The following is a 7,653-nucleotide window of genomic DNA, read 5'->3' on the forward strand; positions in this document are numbered from 1 at the left end:
ACTGTTGAAAATGACCCCAAGTAAAGCACCGAAGGGCTGTCTGATGTTCCTAACACAAGATGAGTGTGATGCGCCTTACAGAGAAAACAGACTAGTTTTGATAAGGCATGTGTTATAGTTCTGTGGGTCATGAGTTCAATGTTGATGAATCAACAGTATGTATTAAATAAGATATCTTAAAAAAAAGAAAAGTAAATAATATATCTTTTAAGAGAAACATATAAAACAAGATCATGTAGTGAATGTTTGCCTAAAAGGTTCTGACTAGAGGTCACAGAAACTCAACCTTGTATTTTCCTAGAAGCAATGATTCAGTATTCACTGATTTATGGTTTGCATTGACATTTTAGAACATAGCTACTGTAAATAACAAGAATCCTCTCTCTATATAAAGCACGTAATATACCATGACATATATAATAACAATATCAAATACATCATAAACTGTATATAAGTGTTTGGCATTTGTAATCCTTCATTTTATGTGTCAACTTGACTGAGCCATGAGGAGGCTGGACATTTAGCCAAACATTATTGGGGGTATGGCTGTGAAGAAGTTTCTAGATGAGATTAACATTAGCATTGGAAGATTGAATGAAGCAGACTTCCCTTCCTATTGTGAGTGGGTCTCATCTAATCAATTGAAGACCTACACAGTACAAAAAGCCTGAGTGAGAGGAACTCCTCTTGCCTGACTGCTCTGAGCTGGTTCCTTGGTCTTTTTTTTGGCCTTCAGATTCCAATTGAAATATTGATTCTTCTTGGATCTTAGATCTAATGGTTTTTGGACTGAAACATACCATCAGCTCTCCTGCATCTCAGGCCTTCACATTCAGACTGGAACTAGGGGCTCTTCTGGTTTGGACCTTTAAGCTCCAATTTGCAAACTGCAGATCTCAGGACTTATCAACCTTCATAATTGTATGAGTCCATTTCTTAGACTAAAACTCTACATCTATGTTATCTATGTATCTATCTCTCTATCTATCTATCCACCCTATTGATTCTATTTCTCTGGAAGACCCTAACACACTATTGTGTGTGTGTGTGTGTGTGTGTGTGCATGTGTGTGTCTGTGTGTAAATATATTTGCTCTATATGGGACACGTGTGAGTGTTTTGCTATTGTTATGATCTGTCCTCCCTTCCATAAAATCACAGTGAAATGACAGCAACATAGTACAGAAGGCAATACAAACACAACGATAATAATGGAATGGAAGTAAACCAGAGATTATGAAGAATTTATGGATGACTTTATACAAATTGAATTTTATTGATAGGCAAATTAAAAGACACAAGTCCTAGTCTATTGTACTAACAAAGCAATGATGTCGCTTTCCTCTCAGGAGAGACTTATAAATATCCTCGTCTTTACGCCAAGTAGCTATATAAAAGTTAAAAAACTGATTTTTACCTAAATGAAAGGGATGGCTGATGGACAGAGGGGGCTTTCAGACCCCACATCTGAAAGAAAAGAAAATTTTAACAGGTTTATTTATAATTGCTCTAAATTGAACTGCTGAAACTTGTTCACTGAGAAGTACCCAGGTTTATATTAAAAATCCACATACAAATGAAAATGGAAAAACTGTCAATACCTGTCCCCATTTTTCCACTTGCAATCATACACATCAGTACCTTTTAACCCCATGGGAAGACTATCTAAGACTCGGAACTCCCAATGACAAGAAGAAGAGAAAAATTGTTGAAGGAATAAAATGTTTTCCATCAGAGTAAATTCTTAAGCACATTCCCTACGTGGATGTCTTTTGACTAATTGTTGTTACATGCTTGGCATGGATAGAACACAGGTTGGCGTCTTCCAAAAGGCCCACCTGATAGGCTTCACTTGTCTCCTGGAAACACCACTCTGGAAGGGCAGGTCTGTTTTGAACTTCTGGGCGATTTCTCTCACCAGACACTAGAAAGGACTCCTGATAATGTCTAATTTCAGGGTACCACAGTTCCAAGCCTGTCAGCATGAGGTTTCTTCACCCCTCTCATGGAGGGCGCACTCTTGCAAGTGGCTTCTGCAGCCAGTTGTTTGCTCCCTGCTCCACCCCTCAGTGGATATGTGGGCAGGCGGCTGTGTAGGAGCTATGGTGTAGAGGCCTCCTTCCTTATCCCCTTCTCCTTCAGCTGGAGCTCAGGGAGCTAGAGGCGACCTTGGAGTTAGCAAAACACCGTGGCGGAGCAAGGGCTGCAAACACGCTATTCCTCTCTCCTAATTACCTACTATACAATGACCACTATTCTGAGGTGTTTGGTATGGATCCATTTGTTTTGTGTGTTTTTTAATAAACACGAGTAGCAATTTATATATAAATATTTTAAATTTAAACATTTTACATTTTCAAATGTACTATTATATATTTTACCTCCCCCTTGTGGCCCCAAACCCAACACTTCAGAGCTGGCTGACTTTAATTTAGAAACAGCTTTTGGCTATAGATATTCATGTTTAAGGAACACTTCAAATTACACAAATGGCCCTTTCTCCCAGTTTTTTTTTAAGATTTTATTTATTTATTCATGACAGACACAGAAAGAGAGAGAGAGGCAGAGACACAGTCAGAGGAAGAAACAGGCTCCATGCAGGGAGCTTGACTTGGGACTTGATCCTGGGTCTCCAGGATCATATCCAAGGCTGACGGCGGCGCCAAACCACTAGGCCACTGGGGCTGCCCTGTCTCCCAGTTTTTCATGGAAGATGGAATAGATGACTTTTTGACCTCTTTGATTTCCCTTCCTTTTCTAAAAAGGAGTGAATATGGCAATAACAAAGCATGACACATTCTCACCAAATGCAAAATTCACCTTAAAGGTCTTCCCTTTTACGAGTCCTCTCTCACCCAAAATGTGTGTGCAGCAAAGAGACTTGAACGCATCTAACGATGACATATATACAAATACATGTCTCCAATAAAATATAAAATTACATGACTAAAATAAAGCCAAATATTTCAGCCACAAGCAAAGGGGAGTGATTGCCTCCACATAAAATATAAAATTACCTGACTAAAATAAAGCTGTGTGTCTCAGCCACAAGCAAAGGGGAATGACTACATGAGTCAGTAAATAAAACAACTTACTTTAGCAGTAAGAGGCTGTGAGGTGTGGGGGTGGAAAAGGCATCTGAGAGAGTTCATCCCTCAGCACCAGTGACGTGGGGGATCAGGAGGGGCAGAATGAAGAGAGAGCCATGGTCCATGGATAGTCTGCACTGGGGCACCTTGGGGTCTATTTTGTGGTTTAGAAGCAGATGGACATTATTTTGGCCTTTTCCTGGTCTGGTTATTGCCAGCAGGTGAACAGATGTGAGTCACCAGTCACTGCTTAGTCATGGCCAACACAGATCTTCAGCAGAATCTTCTAGGGATCTCCTGGTCAATCCTTTGTTCCTGCTCCTCTCATGGCCTTGTTGAGCCTTTCAGCAAAAAAAGGCTGGGGTATTCCTGAAACATTTCACCCCCACCAGCATTGCCTGCCCCTGGTCCCCAGATATCTCCTGGCAGATGTTCCTCTCACTATCTCCTCCTGCCTTCTCTGATTCTCGTTGAAAACTGCCACCAGGTGGTCCTGGCTCTGAAAGCACAGAACTGTGTTGAATCTGGACTCACATGTTCCCAGGCAGTTCTCCCCAGCTATATATCGCTCCTCCTCATGTCTCTGGACAAGTGGCAAGTCCACTTGAGTGTTTTTTATCCCAGTACTCCTGAGGAAGAGTGATGAGAAGCCTCTGGAGATTTCCTGACTTGTCATCTTGAATAAGCTTCCTCCAGGGTCTCTTAGAATTCTGTTTTGTGGGCTCTGTTCAATTCCTGGATGTGCTTATTGCTGTGGGAGGTGAGGATTTCAAATAGGCAGGCTTCCTCAGTCCAGGCTTTCTTGATGGCATCTCTCCTCTCACAAACAGAGAGGATGAGGTCTTCATCAGAGCCAAAGATGTCATCTCAAAATTTCTTCACAATTCGGAATTCAGATCTTTGATCAAATCCTGGAACCATCTTGAAGCACTGGAGGATCTGCTGCCACCAGGTGGAGCATCTCTCCGGGTGACTTATGAAGGCCTGCTCCTCAGCTCTGAAGCCTTTCCTAGTCTTCCAGAGGACCTGGCCATTTCTCAGGGGTCCAAAGGCAGGAACATATGTTATGGTGCCTTGATTTTCAGACTGTGCTGGAGACATAGTTGGGGTGACCATGTTGTATCCCAGGTGTCCAGTATAGCTTGGTGCCAGCTGTTGCTGCTGCTCAGGAGGTGGCATTGGCAGCTACCCAGGGTAGGATCATGGGGGCTGCTGCCCAAAGAATAACATATGCTGTCTGGACACTGGGGACCCCACGTATAGGTTTCCCCCAAGCAGCAGGTACATTCCATGTGGAGGAATAGGCTGCTGGACAGCAGGCTGCCCAAAACCCCCAGGGAAGCCAGAGGATCTCAGCATACAAGCTTGGCACATTGGCTCCTCTGAATGTTCCAGACATGTTGGTGGTCCTTGTTAAACTTCCCTGTGTAGCATTATCCAGCCCAATAGGGGTCACGTCTGTGTATGTGTTGGGGGACAGGGGGAGTATCATCTCCTCAGGCACCACCACCTGGAGCAGTTGAGGGGTAACCACCTGCCAGCAGATCCTACCCTGCATAATTCACATTAGATCTGGCCTCTGGCTATGGGTGCACAGGGCGGTGAGAGGTGGGTTGGGACTCAGGCGGGGTGGGGGGTGGGGCTCTCTCTGCAGACGTCCCAGGCACACCACCCTGGGTCTGCCTAGAGCTGGGTCCAACTGGGGTGCTCAGATGGGGATGAGGCATTTGACATTTTTCCCCTTAGTCCCATGAGAAACAGAATATTTATTTGCAAATCATTACTTAAATTTGATTAGGTCCTTTGCTTTCCAAATGTTTAGTGGGTAAAAGATCTCTGCTAAAGGAGGAGTGTATACTTCCGTGACTAATCCCATTTTTAGTCTCACTCTTCTTAGCAAAGTTTACATTTGATTTTTCTGGAAAGTGAGATGTGTGATAGGTGGAATCCTGAGAGCTTGTGTTGGTGGTGCCTTTTATATTAATGTAGTATGTATGCTAGGTTTTCCATATGTTTGTTTTTGAGAAAAGATTATAATGAAGGCAATGGGCTTATGGGCTATGGATGATGTCACTTGTGTTACATACATTAACAAACAATTGGCCCAAGTAGGGTAGAGTTAAGGGCCTCAGTGCTAGATAAAGAGTAGCTATGAATAAGATGAAACTGTTCATTAGTTGAAACGTCTCACTGTATTATTATATATAACTTCTACTGCACATATGTCAAGTTGGCATTAAAAAAAATCCCTGTATTTATAAAGTGCACCAACGTGTTGTTTTCCTCTACAGCTTCCAGCGTTACCTGATGTTAAAACACGGTTTAGAGTGAAGAAAAATAAGGAAAGGAGAACTTTTATTTTCTTCCCACAAGATGAATAAACCCTTACTCTGCCCAATTCATGTTTCAGCGTGACTTTTATTAACACATCACAGACAATTTAGCTCAGTTTAGTCTTAGATTAATCACATGGTAGTATGGATGATTCTTAATTTGACAAAACTAAAGAAACAAAAACTTTAAAAATCCAAAAGCATTTTATAATCAGGTAATAGGAAACATACAGTGATTTGACAGAGACTTATTAAGATTTTCTTTTACTTCTAAATGCCTTAGAGAATTTATATGATGGAAAAATTATCAAAAGTCATAAAAAATTCTTTTTAACCTTAGAAGTTATTGATCACATAAACTTATTTTCTATAATCTAGATTGGAACAGTGAAGGCATATTTAAAGCACGCATTCCTAAGAATTCTCTCTGAGAGATAATAGTATTCTCCGAGAACACCATAATTAACAAACATTTTTTTTCCTCCTATGGGATTTTTTAATGGAATTAAGGGAATGTGTTAGAATATACTCAATATTCTTATTCCTATCTTCAAATTATGCTTTTAAATTTGTATCACACATTATTTTTATTTTTAATATTAGCATGTTTAAAATTGGCATTTTCTCTGGGGATCTAATGCACAACATAGTGATTGTAGTTAATAGCACTGTATTATATACTTGAAAATTGCTAAGAAAGTAGATCTTAAATGTTCTCACCACAGAAAGAAAAGGTAATTATGCCATGTGATGCAGGCGTTAGCTAAAGTTATGGTGGTAATCGTTTTGCAATATATAAGTATACGAAATCAACATACTGTATACCCCAAACTTGCACAATGTTATATATCAATTACATCTCAATAAACTGGAAAAAAATTAAAATTAACATTTCCATAAAAATAACTGGAAAAGTCTAAGGCAAAGGTAAGTGATTGATTTTACCATTAAAAAAAAATACCCATATAGGACTTCTTCAAATTTCTGCACATAGGTAAAAAAGGCAGAGCACAAAGATACTAGAAGTATCTAAAGGCATAATTAGAATATATTTTGATATTTAGGACCATCCATGTCACAGCCTATCCATCTAAAGACCCAATCCTCCACCAATAGCTACCCAAAACCTCCACCAAATACCCACAACTTAGTCTTTGAAACCTGTGAATATATTCCTTTACATGGCTAAAGGGACATTGAAGACCTGATTAAACCAAGACTTTGCAATGAGAAGATTGATCTGAATTATTGAAGTAGGCCCAGAATAATCCCAGGGGGAAGTCAGAAGGGTAACAGTGAGAAAAAGGGAAGAAGCAGAGGTCAGAGTGATATGGAGACATGAGCCAAGAATTGTAGGCAATTTCTAGAAACTGAATAAAACAAAGCAATTGATTCTTCCCTAGAGAATCTAGAAGGAATATAACTTTGCCAATACCTTGATCTTAAAAGTTCTAAACTTGAGAATTATAAAATACCACATTTATCTTATTTTTAAACCAATATTTTTGTGATAATTTATTAAAGCAGTAATACAAAACACATAGGATATTTAAGAATAAGAAGGTAGTATGAATATTAGAGCTTTATATATAAGACTGGAAACAATTACCATTCTAATTTCTAAAAGGTTTTCATTCAGCAAATTCTACTAACTTTTGCAGGAATCAGAATTTTCCCCACTTATCTTCTGTTTCAAGTAATGTCTATTTTTGCTCCCAATTAGGGTCTTTGGAAAGTGTTTACCATGTGGTTTTCCAGTTTTTTCCAGTCAATAGATGGAGCTTACTTCCTCATTCACTGAATGCTTCTTTGATAATAGAAATTTGGTAAAATCTGGTTTTGCAATGGACATACACTCAGGTCAGCATAATAGAAGCATGGAGCAGGGGAGAGGAATTGCAGCTGAGGTCAACTAAATCAGCTATCCCCTTGCCGACCCACCCAAGAGACTGTAGATGCCTGAAGACCATCAGCTGAGATGAGCAAGGACTAGAAGAATAGCACCCTTTAATCCCAGGTCAAATTGCCAAACAATCAAATCCTGGGCAAAATAATTGTTGCTTTAACCCACCAATAATTAGTGTAGTTTGTTACAAGAGGTCACTAATCCATACACATGTTTTTCCATGAAAACCATTAGATGTAAAGATTCCAAGATGACTGAGAAGAGACTGCAGCTTCCAAGGATGTCATATTTCCAATGCCTAACATAACTATGGCCTCCCAATGATT

The 7,653-nt window shown here is 39.8% G+C and overlaps 1 pseudogene; it reads right to left on the reverse strand.

The window, feature by feature from the left end:
* Positions 1–3,389: 3,389 nt before the first annotated feature.
* Positions 3,390–4,580, reverse strand: LOC112925094 (annexin A11 pseudogene; annotated as a pseudogene).
* Positions 4,581–7,653: the final 3,073 nt, after the last annotated feature.

Source organism: Vulpes vulpes, chromosome 4 (assembly GCF_048418805.1).
Source record: "Vulpes vulpes isolate BD-2025 chromosome 4, VulVul3, whole genome shotgun sequence".
NCBI lineage: Eukaryota > Metazoa > Chordata > Mammalia > Carnivora > Canidae > Vulpes > Vulpes vulpes.